This window comes from Anomaloglossus baeobatrachus, chromosome 2 (assembly GCF_048569485.1).
Source record: "Anomaloglossus baeobatrachus isolate aAnoBae1 chromosome 2, aAnoBae1.hap1, whole genome shotgun sequence".
In the NCBI taxonomy this organism is placed as follows: Eukaryota; Metazoa; Chordata; class Amphibia; order Anura; family Aromobatidae; genus Anomaloglossus; species Anomaloglossus baeobatrachus.
The window spans coordinates 35,289,447-35,311,969 of NC_134354.1; the positions used below are offsets into that span (position 1 = coordinate 35,289,447).

General features: G+C 45.7%; 1 protein-coding gene across 1 annotated transcript in view; it reads left to right on the forward strand.

The window, feature by feature from the left end:
- Window position 1: 1 nt before the first annotated feature.
- PIGP (phosphatidylinositol glycan anchor biosynthesis class P) overlaps window positions 2-22,523 on the forward strand; it is a 29,310-nt gene continuing 6,788 nt past the window's right edge. Inside the window, exon 1 of the mRNA XM_075332910.1 lies at window positions 2-71. The gene's annotated coding sequence lies outside the window, so the exon portion shown is untranslated. The remainder of the gene's footprint in view (window positions 72-22,523) is intronic.

The window sequence follows — 22,523 nt, forward strand, 5'->3', positions numbered from 1 at the left end:
GTGCGACGCTGAATAACCACCAGATTCAGGAAGTGCTGCAGACCGTGAGTGTGATCGGTGCTGCCTGTAATGTAAGTATTTTTATAGCTTCTGCCTTCTTATATAAGATTGGGGGTTGCCTTGTTTGGAAATAGGTACCTTTTACTTAAAATTGTATTTTGGAAGCCCCCCATCAATGCAGTATTAATGCTCCAGATCCTCTACAGCCACACAATCATTTCTCTTCTTCCTTCCTGGTCCTCATGCATAAAAAGCAAAACAGGCCAGGGGCCCATTGTCAGTGTTCGTCCATACGAGCCCTCCATGGGGCGAGAGGTGTTCGGGTCAATTAGGCGGTTAGTGATGATGACGTCTGTAAATGTCACATTTACCCAGGGCCGGCTCCAGGTTTTTGTGGGCCCCGGGCGGAAGAGTCCCAGTGGGCCCCATCCACACACAGACACCGATACGAACATATACATATTTAAAGACAAACTCACAAAAATACATATAAACAGACAAATATATACAGTCATATACACTTACAGACACACACACACACAAGTCTGCTGCATACAGACAGACACACACAACTCTGCTACATACAAACACATACAGCTCTGCTACATACAGACAAACATACACACAACTCTGCTACATACAGACAAACATACACACAAACTCTGCTACATACAGACAAACACATACAACTCTGCTACATACAAACACATACAACTCTGCTACATACAGACAAACACATACAACTCTGCTACATACAGACAAACACATACAACTCTGCTACATACAGACAAACACATACAACTCTGCTACATACAGACAAACACATACAACTCTGCTACATACAGACAAACACATACAACTCTGCTACATACAGACAAACACATACAACTCTGCTACATACAAACACACACAACTCTGCTACATTCAGACAAATGCACACAACTCTGCTACATTCAGACAAACACAACTCTGCTACATACAGACAAACACATACAACTCTGCTACATACAGACAAACACATACAACTCTGCTACATACAAACACATACAACTCTGCTACATACAGACAAACACACACAACTCTGCTACATACAGACAAACACATACAACTCTGCTACATACAGACAAACACATACAACTCTGCTACATACAAACACATACAACTCTGCTACATACAGACAAACACACACAACTCTGCTACATACAGACAAACACACACAACTCTGCTACATACAGACAAACACATACAACTCTGCTACATACAGACAAACACATACAACTCTGCTACATACAGACAAACACATACAACTCTGCTACATACAGACAAACACATACAACTCTGCTACATACAGACAAACACATACAACTCTGCTACATACAAACACATACAACTCTGCTACATACAGACAAACACATACAACTCTGCTACATACAGACAAACACACACAACTCTGCTACATACAAACACACACAACTCTGCTACATACAAACACATACAACTCTGCTACATACAAACACATACAACTCTGCTACATACAGACAAACACACACAACTCTGCTACATACAGACAAACACACACAACTCTGCTACATACAGACAAACACACACAACTCTGCTACATACAGACAAACACATACAACTCTGCTACATACAGACAAACACATACAACTCTGCTACATACAAACACATACAACTCTGCTACATACAGACAAACACACACAACTCTGCTACATACAGACAAACACATACAACTCTGCTACATACAGACAAACACATACAACTCTGCTACATACAAACACATACAACTCTGCTACATACAGACAAACACACACAACTCTGCTACATACAGACAAACACACACAACTCTGCTACATACAGACAAACACATACAACTCTGCTACATACAGACAAACACATACAACTCTGCTACATACAGACAAACACATACAACTCTGCTACATACAGACAAACACATACAACTCTGCTACATACAGACAAACACATACAACTCTGCTACATACAAACACATACAACTCTGCTACATACAGACAAACACATACAACTCTGCTACATACAGACAAACACACACAACTCTGCTACATACAAACACACACAACTCTGCTACATACAAACACATACAACTCTGCTACATACAAACACATACAACTCTGCTACATACAGACAAACACACACAACTCTGCTACATACAGACAAACACACACAACTCTGCTACATACAGACAAACACACACAACTCTGCTACATACAGACAAACACATACAACTCTGCTACATTCAGACAAACACATACAACTCTGCTACATACAGACAAATGCACACAACTCTGCTGCTCTGTGGGGCCCACACCCGAGGCTTGGCGGGGACAGCACCCGCGGCACTGGCAGCACCCGCGGCTCGGCGGGTACAGCACCCGCGGCACTGGCAGCACCCGCGGCTCGGCGGGTACAGCACCCGCGGCACTGGCAGCACCCGCGGCTCGGCAGGGCCCACACCCGCGGCTCGGCGGGGCCAGCACCCGCGGCTCGGCGGGGCCCACACCCGCGGAATCGGCGGGTGGGGGCATTGGCAGGGGCCAGGGCATACATCCAGGGGGTAGAAGCAGCTCACCGGGGCCTATAATGGGGAGGCGGGGAGGGCACTTACCCGATTAGGTCACGGTGGAGAGGGGGCCCACACAGCGCCGGACAGAAGCTCGCCTCCTTCATCTGTGGGACTGAGAAGGCGGTAGCTCCGCCCACAGGTGAAATTCAAACGAGGATGTCTGCGCGCCTTAAAGTGACGGCGCCGCAGATTGCTGCCGAGGACTGCGGTCCCCGGAACTCGGCCGGGGACCGCAGAACTGTAAAGGCGAGTGGGCCCCGGCCAAGGGACAGGAGAACTGACGAGGCCGAGTGGGCCCCCCCGGCTCTCCAGGGCCCCGGCATTTGCCCGGGTTTGCCGGGTGCTGACGCCGGCCCTGCATTTACCAATCACACTGCCCATAACCGGATCCACATGATGGCAGAATATCACGTCTGTCTGTCAAAAAAAGTCAATTGGTAACAAAAGTCAGTCCCCCGCCATCTGCTAATTACATACTAATCGTTTTTCCCACTTCTGGTTTAATTACTGTAACTTGTACCTATAAATCAATATAACGGCAGTGTAAAGCATGGGGGACAGAGCGCAGCAGCTTGAACTTCTCCCTGGTTGTCCTAAAGGTTCTGGGACAGAAAGCAATGACGTCCCATCTGTCGATCTGAGGCCAGTGATTGGCTGCAGGTGGCAAAACAGGACGTCATCCGAGGCTCCATACCAGCACCTATATAGCAGATGTCGGGAAGGGGTTAATAAATATAACCCGGCGTAAGGCAGGACTTCATCAGAGTCCCAGAACGCCAGACATCTCCATTGACTGTAACGGGTATGTCACGCTTGACAGACAGTCCTGTGGTGTCCGGCTGTAGAAGTTCTCAGCATTTGGCTACACAAACTGCTCCCTGACCTCTTCTACTCTGCTTATGGTTAATTCCTTTCCCTTTAGGACCCTGAGGATTTCCTTACTTTTCAGCTGTTAATCATCAGCTCTTCCCTTTGTGTCCTTAATTACTCTCCTTCCCCCATGGTCTTTGCAGGTGATAGAGTATATTCCTGTACAGGCCTTGGATGCAGGCAGTCTGCTTGTAGTCATCTGATGAAACATTATTGAGTCTTCTTGGAGATAAGATGTTGATAATATGTTTCCCCATGTGTGTTCTTCCTGTGTCTTCTTTAGAGCTTGGTGGGGTTGACTAAGCGCTCATCCCATCCATTCCTTACCTAGGTCCCAGTTCTAGGGTCAGCCTGGGTCAGGTATCATACTCGGTGCATAGGTGCAGAGGCTATCTAAAGTGGTCAGTGGAGCCAGGGGCCAGCGGAAGGTTTGGTCAGGACTCAGGAGTCACTCACCTTCCCTAGACACAGGCTTTCCCTTCCCTTCCCTGACGCGTGGTACTTCCCCGTACCTTGGCAGTCCCTGTTGATGTTATGGGCAGAAGAACAATGGATGCCCCAGAACCTCTTCTCTAACCGTTTATTTGCTGTGGTCGAGATTGACAGCGTCATCCACGGAGTTCAGCGGAAATAATTTATTTTTTTTGCCTACAATTGCAGAGTGTGTGTCTTTAGCCATGGTCTGAATGCAGACCCCAATGCACAGACCGAACGCAGGACCATGACCCAAACTCAGCAGCTCAGGACAGTCTGTGCATCGCGGTCCGTACTCAGGACCATACAACAAGGATGAGTGAATAGAGACTTATCGTGATCTGCCATCCTCCAGGTACATGAAGAATTACTGGATCTTTCCCATCAGACCTTTGGATAATATATGTAGGGTTCGTAGTGATAATTCTGCTTTATGCTCCATGATGTGTGTGTGTGTGTATATATATATATATATATATATATATCTATGCACACACATATATATATATATGTATATATATATATATATACACATATATATATATATATAAATATATGTACACACATATATATATACACACATATATATGTATATATTGTGAGGTAGCGTGGTCGGCTGCGCGGCCGAAGACACGGGATCCAGGCACCAAGGGTCACAGCACACGGTTTTGGGCTGTAGTATAGCCGCTTGAATCCAGGACATGTGCCACCGGGTCACCAGGAATGGAAGCTACACCTCACCGGGCTGGCATGCCCGCATTCTCCACCATATGTGAGGTAGCGCGGTCAGCTGCGCGGCCGAAGACACGGGATCCAGGCACCAAGGGTCACAGCACACGGTTTATTGCACAAACCAAAAGTCCAATACAGCATACAGTTGTGTCTCCGGCAGAGACTCAGGGAGTTGTGTTCACTCCCTCACACACTAGGCACCACGCCCATGTTCCTGTCTCCTTTTAACCCTCCTTTCAGCCTGTAGGGAAACAGGATTAACCCTGGAGTGGAGTTGCTTACTATACATGGAGGGAGCACAACCGGGGCGAGACGTACCGGCCGTCATGGACCAGCCCGGTCACAGTCTCACATACCCCCCCCCCCTCAGTTCAAGCGCGCGGGGTTGAACTCCCGCCAGCAAACACGGGCCGCGGGACAAGGCATCGGCGTTGCCCTGCAACCTACCGGCCCGGTGTTCAACTGTAAACTTGAAGTTCTGCAGAGAAAGGAACCACCGGGCAACCCGGGCATTCCGTTCCTTGGCGGACCGCATCCAAACCAGCGGAGAGTGATCAGTCACCAAGCGAAACTGCCGTCCCAGCAGGTAATAGCGTAGGGACTCCAAGGCCCACTTAATCGCCAGGCACTCCTTCTCCACTACGCTATAATTCCGCTCGGGAGGGGTGAGCTTCCTACTCAAGAAGGTGACGGGGTGTTCCTCCCCCTGAACCTGAACCACCTGAAACAGCACTGCCCCCAGGCCGACCTCAGAGGCGTCAGTCTGTACTATAAACTCCTTCCGGAAATCAGGGTTGACAAGAATGGGCTGTCCGCACAGGACCCCCTTCAAGGCCCGGAAGGAGTCCTCGGCCTGCGGAGTCCAGCGCACCATGACGGACTTCTTGCCTTTGAGAAGGTCCGTCAAGGGGGCCGATAGTCCCGCAAAATTCTTTACAAACCTCCTGTAGTACCCCACAATACCCAGGAAAGCCCTAACCTGCTTCGTGGTCAGGGGTCTAGGCCACTTCTGGATCGCCTCAACCTTGTTAACTTGGGGCTTAATCACTCCTTGGCCTATTACGTAGCCCAAGTAGCGGGCTTCCGTGAGTCCCAACGCACATTTCTTGGGATTGGCTGTCAATCCGGCTGTTCGGAGCGCGTTCACCACCGCTTGTACCTGTTCCAAGTGGGTCTGCCACTCGGAGCTGTAAATAATGATGTCATCAAGGTACGCTGATGCATACGCCTGGTGGGGTTCCAGCACCAAGTCCATCAACCTCTGGAACGTGGCCGGAGCGCCATGTAACCCAAAAGGCAAGACAACATAGTGGAAGAGATCCTCCGGCGTAACAAAAGCGGTTTTCTCCTTGGCGGACTCCGTCAGTGGCACCTGCCAGTACCCCTTGGTCAGGTCGAGCGTGGTGAAATATCGCGCCTGTCCCAGCCTATCAATCAGCTCATCCACCCGGGGCATGGGGTAGAGATCGAACTTAGATATTTCGTTCAATCTCCTAAAGTCATTGCAGAACCTTAAGGAGCCATCGGGTTTTGGTATTAGGACAATGGGACTAGCCCATTCACTCCGGGATTTTTCGATGACCCCTAGTCGTAGCATTGTCTTCACTTCCTCTGATATGGCTTGTCTTCGAGCCTCCGGTACCCGGTATGACTTCAGGCGTACCTTCAGGTGAGGCTCGGTGACAATGTCATGTCGTATCAGACTTGTCCTACCAGGCAGCTCGGAGAAGACATCGGGGTTCTGCTGAACCAGCCGTCTGGCCTCTCGCCTCTGTTGCTTGGTGAGGGCTTCTCCAATCCTTACTTCCGGTTCGTCCTCTCCGGAGGTCGCTGGAGCCGGGGTTGAACGACCCGAAGAGGAGGGAGATGGGGAAAAATCAACCATCAGGCTTTCCCGTTCCTGCCAAGGTTTTAACAGGTTGACATGGTATATTTGTTCAGGTTTCCGCCTACCGGGCTGCAATACCTTATAGTTGACCACCCCGCTTCTTTCCTTTATCTCGTAGGGGCCTTGCCACTGAGCCAGGAATTTACTCTCCGCCGTGGGGATTAAAACCAACACCCGATCCCCGGGTTTAAAGGTCCGCACGGTGGCTTGTCTATTGTAGCGGCCGCTTTGCTCTCCTGTAAATGCTCCTTCACAATTGGCATGACCGCGCTTATGCGGTTCTGCATTCCTAAAATGTGTTCAATCACACTTTTATGGGGGGTGGGCTCCTGCTCCCATGTTTCCTTTGCCAGGTCCAACAATCCCCGGGGATGTCGCCCGTATAACAACTCAAAAGGCGAAAACCCCGTGGATGCCTGTGGCACCTCACGGATGGCAAACATCAAATAGGGAAGCATCATATCCCAGTCTTTCCCGTCTTTGGAAATCACCCTTTTTAGCATGGTTTTCAGGGTTTTATTGAAACGCTCCACTAAACCATCCGTTTGAGGATGATACACAGACGTACGCAACTGCTTGATCTGGAGCAGCCGGCATAGCTCTTTGGTCACTTTAGACATGAATGGGGTCCCCTGATCCGTAAGGATCTCCTTGGGCAACCCCACCCGGCAGAACACAGCAAACAACTCCCGAGCTATAAGCTTTGCTGCAGTATGTCTGAGAGGTATCGCCTCTGGATACCGGGTGGCATAGTCAACGATCACTAGGATGTGTTGGTGCCCTCGAGCGGACTTTACGAGGGGCCCCACCAGATCCATCCCTATCCGTTCAAAAGGGACTTCTATAATGGGTAACGGTACCAACGGACTGCGAAAGTGGGCCAGGGGTGCGGTAAGCTGACACTCCGGGCAGGTTTCGCAGAACCGTTTTACCTCCCCAAAGACCCCGGGCCAATAGAACCTTTGCAATATTCGCTCCTGCGTTTTCTTGACCCCTAGGTGGCCACTCATCAGGTGTTTATGAGCCAAGTCGAGGACCCGCCGGCGATACGGCTGGGGCACCACCAACTGCTCTACCCCCACGCCCCGTATTTCATCTACCCGGTAGAGTAAAACCTGCTTAAGAGCGAAATGGGGGTACCTTACCTGGGCACCGGGCAGCTGTGCCACCCCGTCAACCACTGTCACCCGACTCCGGGCATGTATTAATGTAGGGTCCTGGAGTTGGTCTGTCCCAAACGTATCCGGGGACGCCTCCAACTCCGGGATGGGCTCGACCAACTCAGCCTCTCCTGCCAATACCTCTAGGGGCGACCTATCGGGTTCACACTCTGTCCCTATCATGGGGACCCCTACGGCAGGTGTCCCGGATTCGGGATTGTCGGGCTCAGGTCCCGGACTGTCCAATACCTGAGGGGACTTAGGAAGCCCCTTCCATAGAGTCCAAAAATACGGCAGATCCCTTCCTAGGATAACGTCATAGGGAAGAGAGTTCATAAGTCCCACCTCATGTTGCACCTGCCCGCAGGGTGCTGTGATGGTGACAACCCCCGTGGGATAGTCTCGGCGGTCCCCATGTATGCAAACCACCCCCACGGTACGTCCTGTGGCCTTTATTTTAGCCCTTAGGGTTGATCTCACAAGGGTCACTAAGCTTCCGGAATCCAACAAGCCTGTAACCGGACATCCATTCACCTGTATTTGGCACAAGTGGGGCTCAGTCTCCGGGGAGACAAGGTCCGCGGTATACACCGCCTGAGCATACATTGAACCCCGCCGGGTAACCCCACAATCCATGGGCTCCGTGGTGAGTGGACACTGAGCTTCCATATGTCCCACCCGCTGGCACCGCCAACATCTAATAGGGAAGGATACCCCCTTGACGAGTTGTCGTTTAGGGTACATAGCCTTCCGGACCTCCGGGACGGCAGGCGCGGCCTCAGATGGGACGGTAGCGGACTCCCGCACCGGTGTCAGCGGTGGGTCCTTGGCCCGAGGCTTAGAGGGGCCGGACCGACGGGCGGCACGCAAAGTCTCGGTGTCCCGTATCAAGTCCTGCGTAGCCACATGCCGCTCCACCAGGCTCACTAATTGGTCCAGGGTACTTGGGTCGCCCTGTCCTACCCACCGTTGAATGGTGACGGGTAAAGTACGCACAAAGCGATCAACCACTACCCTTTCCACCATTTGCACAGGGCTCAGAGTGTCAGGCTGCAACCACTTCTTTACCAGATGCAACAAGTCATAGGCCTGGGAGCGTACGGGTTTGACTTCCTCATAGAACCACTGATTTACCCGCTGAGCCCGTACATAGGTATTCACCCCCAACCGAGCAAGTATTTCAGCTTTCAGGGTCGCATAGTCTATGGCGTCCTCGGTACAGAGGTCCAGGTATGCTTTTTGGGGCTCCCCCGTCAGATAGGGCGCCAATACCTCAGCCCACTGGGGGGTCGGCAGCTTTTCCCGCTCGGCCACCCGCTCAAACACCGCCAGGAACGCTTCCACATCATCCCCCGGGGTCATCTTTTGCAACGCTTGTCTCACCGTTTTCCGGACGCTGCCGTCGTCACCCGGTCCCGGGGTTGTTGCTGCCGGTCCGGCACGGATCGACTTGGCCAGTAGAACCATCTGTTCTTGGTGCCTTTGTTCCTGCAATTGCAAGGCTTGCTGCTGACGTGCATTGGCCTGAACCAGCTGCTTTAGTATGTCCTCCATGGCATCGCCGGGTTTGGGCTGTAGTATAGCCGCTTGAATCCAGGACATGTGCCACCGGGTCACCAGGAATGGAAGCTACACCTCACCGGGCTGGCATGCCCGCATTCTCCACCATATGTGAGGTAGCGCGGTCGGCTGCGCGGCCGAAGACACGGGATCCAGGCACCAAGGGTCACAGCACACGGTTTATTGCACAAACCAAAAGTCCAATACAGCATACAGTTGTGTCTCCGGCAGAGACTCAGGGAGTTGTGTTCACTCCCTCACACACTAGGCACCACGCCCATGTTCCTGTCTCCTTTTAACCCTCCTTTCAGCCTGTAGGGAAACAGGATTAACCCTGGAGTGGAGTTGCTTACTATACATGGAGGGAGCACAACCGGGGCGAGACGTACCGGCCGTCATGGACCAGCCCGGTCACAGTCTCACAATATACATATATATATATATATATATATATATATATATATATATATATATATATATATATATATATATATATACATATATATACACATATATGTATATATATATATTTTTATATATATATATATATATATATATATGTATATATATGTATGAGAGAGAGAGCTGGTCAGGTGCTGGCTGTGTTATGCAGCCAACATCTGCCTCAAACAGCAGTGACCAAACGAAAAACCTGAGAGCAACAAGAAGGGATTAATGTGACTGTTTACTACAGTTGGTACCAGCGCCAGTATCAAGAAAGTGTTCCAACTAATCAACGCTGGTCCATATCCCCTATGAGGGTAAATGGACACCATAGATTGGGGTGATCCTGCCTGAATGCAGAGTGAACAGCTGATGTGACATTACCTGCTTTCAGTGGCACCCTGATGGGCCACTTAACAGTACTGCTATTCTGCCAGCACTACTAGTGCTGGAGCTCCTCTCTGAGCACTGTCAGGTACATTTCAGTATAAGTATAATCCGGCTCAGCACTTCTTCTCTGTCCCCCTGTAAGTAAAAGTGAGAAGCCGGCAGTGTTTATTGAGGCCATTAGGAGGCTTCCGTGTCCCCGGCCCTGAGTGATGTTATCATCTGAAGCCTGAGATGAATGAGGGGCGATGGTGAAATAATAATCCATTCCCCTCAGCTCGTGTCACCATGAAATATGACCAGTCCACGGCTATTGTCCCGATCAAGACTCATCGATTGACCCCTGAAGCTTCAGGATATAAATGTCTCTCGGTTCTCACAGCCATTGATATGAGGACTCCGGGTCAGCTCCTCGTGACCTTTAGAGCAGATTACTCCCCCCCAGGCCTCAAAATTCAATAGAAACTCAAAGTCCAAATATTTCACACTAAACCTAAGTTCACATGATCTTGTAAAAAAATCGTGAACATTTTTGGCACCAAAAGAAATTAAAGTTTTCAAGACCAAACACCACTTCCTATACAATCTATCCGTAAGGTTCCCTTTTTTACATAGCCATAGACCTGAATAGACGAGTCTCCCCCGAAATACACCAATCTATCAGTGGACTCTGGTGTAATACCCCTTTGTAGGACCCTGAATGTGTGACTAGAATTTACTTGAAATTTACTTGAAATTTCCAAACTCTACCAAAACTTTCCAGGAGGCTTTTCAGAAATGTCCCTGGCACCACAAGGGGCGACCCAAAGGCAGCTTTTCTGGAAGGTTTTATGATGATCCTAAGTCAAAGTGCACTTTTGATGGAGTACGGGGGTCCCGGGGGATCCCAGTTAGGACAGCTGGACCTAAGGGGGAATTCACACATGATAGATTTGTATGAAGTTCTTTTGATGGCAAGCCAACCGAAATGAACTGAATCAACCCTGAGGACATGATTACACTTTGTGTGAACAGGAAAACAAATTAAAAACATTCATATTTTACTTAGGTTTTTTTCCTGCCAATACTCTAGTTTTTGTAGCAGAAAAGTCAGTTCCAAATACTCAAGACTAGTCATGAGCGGGCACTACCATGCTCAGTACTGGTACCGTAACTAGTGATGAGCGGGCACTACCATGCTCGGGTGCTCAGTACTCGTAACTAGTGATGAGCGGGCACTACCATGCTCAGGTGCTCAGTACTGGTACCGTAACTAGTGATGAGCGGGCACTACCATGCTCGGGTGCTCAGTACTCGTAACTAGTGATGAGCGGGCACTACCATGCTCAGGTGCTCAGTACTGGTACCGTAACTAGTGATGAACGGGCACTACCATGCTCGGGTGCTCAGTACTCGTAACTAGTGATGAGTGGGCACTACCATGCTCGGGTGCTCAGTACTGGTAACTAGTGATGAGCGGGCACTACCATGCTCGGGTGCTCTGTACTCGTAACTAGTGATGAGCGGGCACTACCATGCTCGGGTGCTCTGTACTCGTAACTAGTGATGAGCGGGCACTACCATGCTCGGGTGCTCTGTACTCGTAACTAGTGATGAGCGGGCACTACCATGCTCGGGTGCTCAGTACTCGTAACTAGTGATGAGCAGGCACTACCTTGCTCGGGTGCTCAGTACTGGTAACTAGTGATGAGCGGGCACTACCATGCTCAGGTGCTCAGTACTTGTAACTAGTGATGAGCTGGCACTACCATGCTCAGGTGCTCAGTACTTGTAACTAGTGATGAGCGGGCACTACCATGCTCGGGTGCTCAGTACTGGTCAGGGCTGTGGAGTCGGTAAGCCAAACCTTCGACTCCGACTCCGACTCCGATGATGAGCAGGCACTACCTTGCTCGGGTGCTCAGTACTGGTAACTAGTGATGAGCGGGCACTACCATGCTCAGGTGCTCAGTACTTGTAACTAGTGATGAGCTGGCACTACCATGCTCAGGTGCTCAGTACTTGTAACTAGTGATGAGCGGGCACTACCATGCTCGGGTGCTCAGTACTGGTCAGGGCTGTGGAGTCGGTAAGCCAAACCTTCGACTCCGACTCCGACTCCGACTCCTCAAATTCTCTTGCACCGACTCCGACTCCGGCTCCGACTCCGACTCCTACATATATTGCTTATAGTTAGGTGAAAAATTTATTGTAGTACATGAATATGTGTATGTGAACATCAGACATTTAATAATTTTTATGATACGATAATCAAGATATTTGGATAGAACATAAAATATATTTATTGGAATACAACTTTAGAACACAAAAAACTGTAATAAATTGTAAATATGTAATACACTATGTAATATACAGTAGATTACATATATATCTTGTGTGTGTGTATACACTGTGTGTATATATATATATATATATATATATTACATATTTACAATTTATTAGTTTTTTGTGTTCTAAAGTTGTATTCCAATAAATATTTTATGTTCTATCCAAATATCTTGATTATTGTATCATAAAAACAATTAAATGTCTGATGTTCACATTGTACTACAATACATTTTTCACTTAAATATAAGCATTATACTAAATGTTATTATTTAGTAAAATATTCAGCACATTCTGCATTGCACTCCTGTCCCCAATTTATTATATATTTTAGGAGTCGGAGTCGGTGCATTTTATACCGACTCCGACTCCGACTCCGACTCCACCAAAATGAGCTCCGACTCCGACTCCACGACTCCGACTCCGACTCCACAGCCCTGGTACTGGTACCGTAACTAGTGATGAGCGGGCACTACCATGCTCGGGTGCTCAGTACTAGTAACTAGTGATGAGCGGGCACTACCATGCTCGAGTGCTCAGTACTGGTAACTAGTGATGAGCTGGCACTACCATGCTCAGGTGCTCAGTACTTGTAACTAGTGATGAGCGGGCACTACCATGCTCGTGTGCTCAGTACTGGTACCGTAACTAGTGATGAGCGGGCACTATCATGCTCGGGTGCTCAGTACTAGTAACTAGTGATGAGCGGGCACTACCATGCTCGGGTGCTCAGTACTGGTAACTAGTGATGAGCGGGCACTACCATGCTCGGGTGCTCTGTACTCGTAACTAGTGATGAGCGGGCACTACCATGCTCGGGTGCTCAGTACTGGTAACTAGTGATGAGCTGGCACTACCATGCTCAGGAGCTCAGTACTTGTAACTAGTGATGAGCGGGCGCTACCATGCTCGGGTGCTCTGTACTTGTAACTAGTGATGAGCGGGCACTACCATGCTCAGGTGCTCAGTACTGGTACCGTAACTAGTGATGAGTGGGCACTACCATGCTCGGGTGCTCAGTACTAGTAACTAGTGATGGGTGGACACTACCATGCTCGGGTGCTCAGTACTGGTAACTAGTGATGAGCGGGCACTACCATGCTCGGGTGCTCAGTACTCGTAACTAGTGATGAGCAGGCACTACCATGCTCGGGTGCTCAGTACTGGTAACTAGTGATGAGCGGGCACTACCATGCTCGGGTGCTCAGTACTGGTAACTAGTGATGAGCGGGCACTACCATGCTCGAGTGCTCAGTACTGGTAACTAGTAATGAGCGGGCACTACCATGCTCGGGTGCTCAGTACTCGTAACTAGTGATGAGCGGGCACTACCATGCTCAGGTGCTCAGTACTCGTAACTAGTGATGAATGGGCACTACCATGCTCGGGTGCTCAGTACTCGTAACTAGTGATGAGCGGGCACTACCATGCTCGGGTGCTCAGTATTCGTAACTAGTGATGAGTGGGCACTACGATGCTCAGGTGCTCAGTATTCGTAACTAGTGATGAGTGGGCACTACCATGCTCGGGTGCTCAGTACTTGTAACTAGTGATGAGCGGGCACTACCATGCTCGGGTGATCAGTACTTGTAACTAGTGATGAGCGGGCACTACCATGCTCGGATGCTCAGTACTCGTAACTAGTGATGAGTGGGCACTACCATGCTCGGGTGCTCAGTACTCGTAACTAGTGATGAGTGGGCACTACCATGCTCGGGTGCTCAGTACTCGTAACTAGTGATGAGTGGGCACTACCATGCTCGGGTGCTCAGTACTCGTAACTAGTGATGAGTGGGCACTACCATGCTCGGGTGCTCAGTACTCGTAACTAGTGATGAGCGGGCACTACCATGCTCGGGTGCTCAGTACTCATAACTAGTGATGAGCGGGCACTACCATGCTCGGGTGCTCAGTACTTGTAACTAGTGATGAGCGGGCACTACCATGCTCGGGTGCTCAGTACTCGTAACTAGTGATGAGCGGGCACTACCATGCTCGGGTGCTTAGTACTTGTAACTAGTGATGAGCGGGCACTACCATGCTCGGGTGCTCAGTACTAGTAACTAGTGATGAGCGGGCACTACCATGCTCGGGTGCTCAGTACTGGTAACTAGTGATGAGCGGGCACTACCATGCTCGGGTGCTCAGTACTTGTAACTAGTGATGAGCGGGCACTACCATGCTCGGGTGCTCAGTACTCGTAACTAGTGATGAGTGGGCACTACCATGCTCAGGTGCTTGGTACTTGTACTGAGCACCCGAGCATGGTAGTGCCCGCTCATCACTACTCAAGACCTTGTTTGCCTTCCTATGATCCTTTGGTTCAGGTGATCAGGGCCGCGGTCAGGCTGGGATGTGGGGGCCACATTACCTCTATCTAAGTGATGCAGAACATTTTTCAGAAAATATATAAGCTTTATTTACCGCCCCGTTAGTGATCGCAGTGCCGATCATAGTGTGCACCGTGCGTGGTCACCTTCTCACCTGCCTCGGCTATGGGAGTTGAACTCCGTGCAACCTCTGCCATGTTCACCTGTAGGAATGTGACCGGCCGGGGAGCGAATGTCACTTTTAGCTGCTGACAGCAGTACTGGAGGCGATGGGAACATGAAGTGTTTGTTTCTGTTCCTGGAGTGGGACATCAGTAACTCACCACCTCCCGTAGTTTAGATAGGGCCGCGGTGACCTACACCTGAACTGGTCACCGGCAGCAGACAGATGTGTGCAGGTCGCCCTCCTCCACAGGCGGTGCAGGTACAGTAACCCCTTCAGGACCAGGCCAAATATTTTTCATCTCAAAATTTTTCACATTTGTCATCTTGGAATTTCGCAACGCGTAATTTTTCGATCTGTGCATCGATGCAGCCTTTGGTTCTTGATCTGCACTTGATGAATTTATTATTACAGCTTCCTGGCCATATTCATGCCATAATACGTGACTTTTTTTTCTGAAATTTTTCTAAAAAGTGGGCCGAATTAGGGAACCAAGAGGAAAGGGTCCCCACGTCTACCTCCAGCGCAGCTGACATTGTGCGTGATGATAAATATGGGACTGCCAAGAGCATGTATTGTCCTTGCCCCGGGACCCTCTTGGGTCCTTTGATGTCCGTGTGTGAAGGGGCAAAACTTCTGAAGTTTGGGCAGTAGAGAAAGTTTGTTCAGAAAATGTTGATAATTGACAGAGATTTAGACATTTTTTACCTCAACTTTTTGGGCCTATCTTAGAATAAAGCCTGATTCTCGTCAATTTCGAGTGCTGGGACCCATAGGCTTGCATTGCCAATTGTGACCCGACCCTCGGATATGTCTCCATGATTTTGCACGGAGCACTCGGTCCCCAATCACGGATGTGTGAACAGCCCCAGAAACTATCACAGGTACAAGTGCTAGCCGTGAAAAATGGAGGCATGACTGAGCCCTAATGCTGGTAGAAACTGGCGTGAAAAAGCCAAAAGTTGTAAAATTTTTGCTCAACCCCACGTTGCAATTTTTTTTTTACTAATATTCAAAATGTTTTACGCCAATTTTCTGACCCCTTAAACTTCTATATTGGTGTTTTACAGGGATGGAAGTAAAATCCCTCCTGTTACTGTTAATATGTGAGAGAATCGGCAGAATGCGAGCAACTGTATGACTGCTCCCCATGATAATGGCAGGGAAAGACCCTACGGAAATAGGTATCAACCGCAAATCCTGCACCATCCCCTGCCTCTCCCCCCCCCAAAAAAAAAAAGACAACAGTTATCTTAAGTTGGTTGCAGCGTTTCCAACTTCTAGTCATCCGCATGGAACCATAGCTTTAAGGTAGAAAAATACTGAACCTTCACGCACTCTCCCCCGCTTATATCCTGATAGTGGCAGTCTGAAATAATAGATAAATATTCTAATATTAAATATAATTGTATCTAAATTATTATATTTATTGTTTATTATTATTGGTATCTTTTATTAGAATTTCATCTATATTATATTTATTGTTTATTATTATATTGTTTATTATTTTTCTTACATTTTATTAAATAGAATTGTATCTATTGTATATTATTATAGTCTATTTTTTATTATTAGAATTATTATTATTTTTTTATTAGAATTCAATCTATATATTGTTTATTATTATATTTATTGTTATTGTTAGATTTTATTAAATGGAATGTTATCTATATTATTATATTGTTTATTATTTTTGTTTGATTTTTATTAAATAGAATTGTATTTATATTATTGTATTCCATTTATTGTTTATTATTATTAGATTTTATTATTCCGACAGCTAAATAGGGAAGGGTTCTTTACAGTTAGAGCAGTCAGACTGTGGAATGCCGACCACAAGAGGTAGCAATGGCAGATACTAGAACAGCTTTTATATCAGGATTGGATGATGTCCTCAGTACATACAACATTGTCGGTTATAAATGACTTCGTGACCAAATGTAGAACTGGTGGAGGAAAGCAGAACTGGATGGACCTAGGTCTTTTTTCAACCTAAGTAACTATGTAAATGGAATTTCATCTATATTATATTTATTGTTTATTATTTTTGTTAGATTTTATTAAAGCAAATTGAATTAATATTATATTGTTATTATATTGTTCATTTGTGTTATATTTTATTAAATAGAATTGTATTTAGATTGTTATATTTTTTGGTTGTTATTATTATTGTTAGATTTATTTTATTAAATGGAATTTAATCTATAGTCTCTAGGTTGTTATTATTATATTGTTATTTTTATTATATTTTATTAAATAGAATTGTATCTATGTTATTATATTCTGTTTATTGTTAGATTTTATGAAATAGAATTTAATCTGTTATATATTAATTGTTTATTATTATTATATTTATTAGATTTTATTAAATAGAATTGGATTTAGATTGTTATATTTATTGGTTATTGTTATATTTTCTTAAATATAATTTAATCTAATTAAATTTATTGTTTATTACTATATTGTTTATTATTATATTATTTTTGTTTGATTTTCTTAAATAGAATTGTATTTAGACTGTTATATTTATTGGTTATTATTTTTGTTAGATTTTAATAAATTGAATTGTATATTATTACGGTATTATTATTATTATTAGATTTTATTAAATATAATTGAATCTATCTTTTATTTACTGGTTATTACTATTATTGTTAGATTTTGTTCATTATAATTGTATCTATATTACATTTATTGGTTATTATTTTATTTTTGGGTTATTTTTATTAATGCTATTTATTGGGTATTAAATTATTATTATTATTATTATCCAATAATTATAACATTAATTAAAAAATCATAATAAAATAATAACCAATAAATTTAATATAGATACAATTATAATTAATACAATCTAACAATAATAATAACAACTTATATATATATATAACAAAAATAATAAACAATATAATAATAATAATAATAATAATAAACAATTAATACAATACAGATTAAATTCTATGTAATAAAATATAACAATAAAAAAAATATAACATGGATACAATTATATTTAATATAATACAAATAACAATATAATAATAACCAATAAATAGACTATAGATTCATTTGTATTTAATAACATAAATCTAACAATAATAATAACCAATAAATATAACAATCTAAATACAATTATAAATATAACAAAAATAAACAATATAATATAAATTCAGTTATTTTTAATAAAATCTATCCAAAATAATAAACAATATAATAATAAATAATTAATATAATATACATACAATTTCATTTAATAAAATCTAACAATACTAAATATAATAATAAACAATAGAGATTCAATTCTAAATAATAATAATAATAATTCATATTTTATGACTTTTATTATTAGTCACTGTCTTCTCTATTTTCCACAAAGTATGAATTCTGTTATCACTGACCTTACATTGACGCTTTTTTAGGATTTTTGCTCATCTCACCTCAAGTTGCTGATTAACAGCAGTGAACTTTTGTTGACTTCACATCTGCCCTTCCCCCCTTCTTTGACTCCCTGTTATCAGCCATCGCTGCTCCATAGGTAATCTAAGAATCTGTTTATTCAGCTACACTTGACTGGACGGCAAACTAAGAACCAAAACATCTTCTTTCAAGTGTCTCACGATTTATATTTATGTTTTCTGTAAAATCAATTAAGAAGCTAAAAAGAAAAACAAATTTTAGTTTGTACACTGACACAATATGGATGTTTTGTACCAAATCGCACCAGCAATCTGTTTCCTAATATATTCCTTTTTTTTTTTATTTTTTAGCTTTGACTATGTGTGTCACATCTCAAGCAGAGTCTGCTCCTGTGACCTCTTCCCCGCCACCAGGCGCCATCGTATTCCCAGTATAGGCGGTGCTGGTGATGGGGAGGAGTCAGTGCCAGTAGCTCTGGTAGATGCAGTCGCTGCCCATCCACCAAGCTTGGTATGGCTGGGACTTGGTATGGCAGACTATACCGGTGTGTGTGCCTTCCAACTGAAGTTATCAACTCCCACTCCAGCCAATGAGAAGGCACTACACCCTTTTCATATCTTCAGTGGTTTGCTGTTCTTTGCCAGATATAGCCTTGTGTTTCACCTTTACTGGTACTGCGCACAGCTTGCTGTTTTGTCTCCTGTTTGACTTTGGCCTGTTTTCCTGACGTTCCTCCTGCCTCCTGATTCTGTACCTCGCCGAACCTCTTGGTTTTGACCTCGTCCTGTTTTCCTTACATTCCTCCTGCCTGCTGATTCTGTACCTCGCCAAACCTCTTGGTTTTGACCTCGGCCTGTTTTCCTTACATTCCTCCTGCCTGCTGATTCTGTACCTCTCCGAACCTTTTGGTTTTGACCTCGGCCTCTTTTCCTGACGTTCTCCTGCCTGCTAATTCTGTACCTCGCCGAACCTCTCGGTTTTGATTTTGGCCTGTTTTCCTGATGTTCCTCTTGCCTGCTGATTTTGTACCTCGCTAAACCTTTTAGTTTTGATTTCGGCCTGTTTTCCTAATGTTCCTCCTGCCTGCTGAGTCTGTACCTCGCCGAACCTCTTGGTTTTGACCACGGACTGTTTTCCTGACATTCCTCCTGCCTGCTGATTCTGTACCTCGCCGAATCTTTTGGTTTTCACCTCTGCCTGTTTTCCTGGCGTTCCTCCTGCCTGCTGATTCTGTACCTCGACGAACCTCTTGGTTTTGACCTTGGCTTGTTTTCCTGATGTTCCTCCTGCCTGATGAATTCAGTACCTCGCCGAACCTCTTGGTTTTGACCTTGGCCTGTTTTCCTGAAGTTTCTCCTGCCTGCTGATTCTGTACCTCGCCGAATTTCTTGGTTTTGACCTCAGCCTATTTTCTGAACATTCCGCCTGCCTTCTGATTTTGTACCTTGCTGATATCCTGGTTTTGCCCCTGCTTGATGACAATCCTCCTCTGTGAACTGCAGCCTTTCCATAGGCAGCGGTCTCCTGGACCTTGCAGTAAATCCAGATCCCTGTATAGGGGTTAAAGGGTCTCCGGGTACATCGAGATCCTGCTTTGTGGGCAGATTGCCCCAGTCGGTTCGGGTAACCATTTTGTGTCTGTGGTCCTGGACTGCCGCCACAATGTGTTTACAATACTGTACAAAAGTTTTAGGATGGTGGGGGTGAGGGGGGGGGGTAAATGCTGCAAAGTAATACTGTCGAAAAACAGAAGCGTTAAGGCTGCAGTATGTGCTAGTGACGTCTTATTCAGGTGGATTCTTCTCAAAACCTGCATGAATAAAAGCGATTAATAAATGTGTGTGAATATCACAACAAAAATAAAAAAAAAAGTTTTGGGCCTAAAAATTATTCTTTATTAAATACATTACAGCATATCGGTATCTAACATAAGCCCACATTTATTATGTTATATTACTGTGTTAAATCTGCATTTGTCTGTCCCCACCTACACAGCAGCCTCAGTGTTGATATATCGTTTTTCGTTTTATAAGACGCACCCGAAATTTGAAGGAGGAAAATTGAAAAAAAAAATTTTTACTGTTAAAATGAGGGTCCATCTTATAATCTTAGTGACAATTATATTAACTCACTGGGGGAGCGGCAGTGGTGGAGCTGCTCAGGAAGGTCACAGGAGGCAGGGGCAGCAATGCTGTGGGCTCGGAGGAAGGGGTGTTGTGGCTCAGGAGGGTCAGCAATGTTGCAGGCTCGGAGGAGGGGGTGTTGCAGCTCAAGAGGGTTGGTGTGCGAAGGGTCGGCGATACTGTGGGGTGTCACGGTGGGGGGCACCATTGATCTGCCGGCGGGCTTGGAGGAGGAGTGTCGTGGCTCAAGAGGGTCAGTATGCGGTAGCAGAAGGTCGACGAAACTGGGATCAGAGACGAGCGCTATTGATCTACCGGCGGACTGCGGCCTCCATTGAATAGCCAGTCGTTGACACAATGGACTTCAAGAAAATGTCCGCAAAGGCAGTGCATGCGCAGATTGGCCTCCGCGGCCATTTTCTTATAATCCATTGTGTCAACCACCGGCGATTCAAAGCAGCCCGCAGATCAAAGGCACCCGCTGCCGGGTTTGCAGTATCGCCGACCATCCGCTGCCGCACACTGACCCACTTGAGCCACGACACCCTCTCCTCCGAGCCCGTCAACAGATCAATGGCGCCTGCCACCGTGACACCCCACGAGCCCGCAGTATCACTGACCCTCCTGAGCTGCTCCACTGCAGTGACACCCCCTCCAAGCCCGCAGTATCACCTACCCTGCGCCACCCCGGTAAGCTATATGTGGTTTCTAAGACACACCTTCATTTTTCCTCCAGTTTTGGGGGGGAAAAGTGCATCTTACAAACTAAAAAATACGGTATTTAATAAAGTATCATTTTTTTTACCCAAAATTTATTTAATTTTTGTTGTTATTTGTCATACATCAGTTCATGGCCTTTAATGGGTATAACGTTGTAGTAAACGTGTGTGTGTGTGTGTGTGTAAAGAGTTGTGTGCCAAAAAGTGTAGACTGCCGTCTCTTTTGCGTGCTGAGGTCCATTTTTTTTACATCAGTGGGTTTGGTCCAATTTCTATCAATAAAATTGGGCGAAGAATGACTAAATTTAGTTCTAATCTTGGAAGGGTTGTTTTTTTCATATTTTTGGCATCGGATGATTAATGACCCCCGGAGTGTAGTATAAGAGGCGGATCTCTCTTCACGCCTCTATTGCTTCCCTATAATTGACTCGGTTCTCAGTCAAGCAGTGACCTGCCGGATCTTTTGTCTCGGGATGAACGTCTCGGCTGTAACTCTTCGCCTTCATCCTGCGTACACCCCCGGTCTTTGTAAAGTGCTTAGTATTTTTTTGAAAACACAAAAATTACAACCTGGGTCTCTCCGTGCCGCTTGTACTTTCTGTTCTGCTTGAATAAAATCTCTTCCTGACACTAAGTGCAATTGTTCCGTGCCATGTCACACAAGACCTCTGTCTATGACCGAGAAAATATTTAGCTTTTATGGATAAATGCATTTTTTAGTTTTTGAAAAACCTTACATTTTTTCATTATTTTTTTCCTCCGCTTTTAAGATAAAGATCCTGAAACAAGATATAGTCCGATCTCTGCCCTCAATCCTCAATTATTCAAAAGCTCAAAGATAGTGATATCTATTAATTTTCTATAGCACCAACATATAAAGAAATGTACTCTCTTAAAGGAATTGTCTGGTAAATGGGTAAAAACAACCACGTTTGCAATTTACCTCTGTCTCTGTGCTCTGAGAATAGAAAAAAATTTCTTTCTTAAGTTTACTGCTCATTAACTAATTAACCGGCCACTTCTGCAGTGTATCAGAGGTGGTCGGTTTCTTAGCATGGAATGAACACTTTCAAGCTTTCACTTTCCTGCCCCTTCCTTCCCTGGTGGGAGAGGGTGAGTCAGATTACTTCTGGTCAGGAGGTTGGCCAGGCATGAGACTCAGGCATCTCCAACATTAGGGGTAACCCTGAGGTTAGAGATAGCCTAGGGTCCCCTAGCATGAGGGACAGCATAGGAGCCCCTGTCCCTCACTTTCCTTCAGTCACATAGTGACAGATGCCCATCCGCAGACAGTTGGGTGTCTTTTTGTTTTTT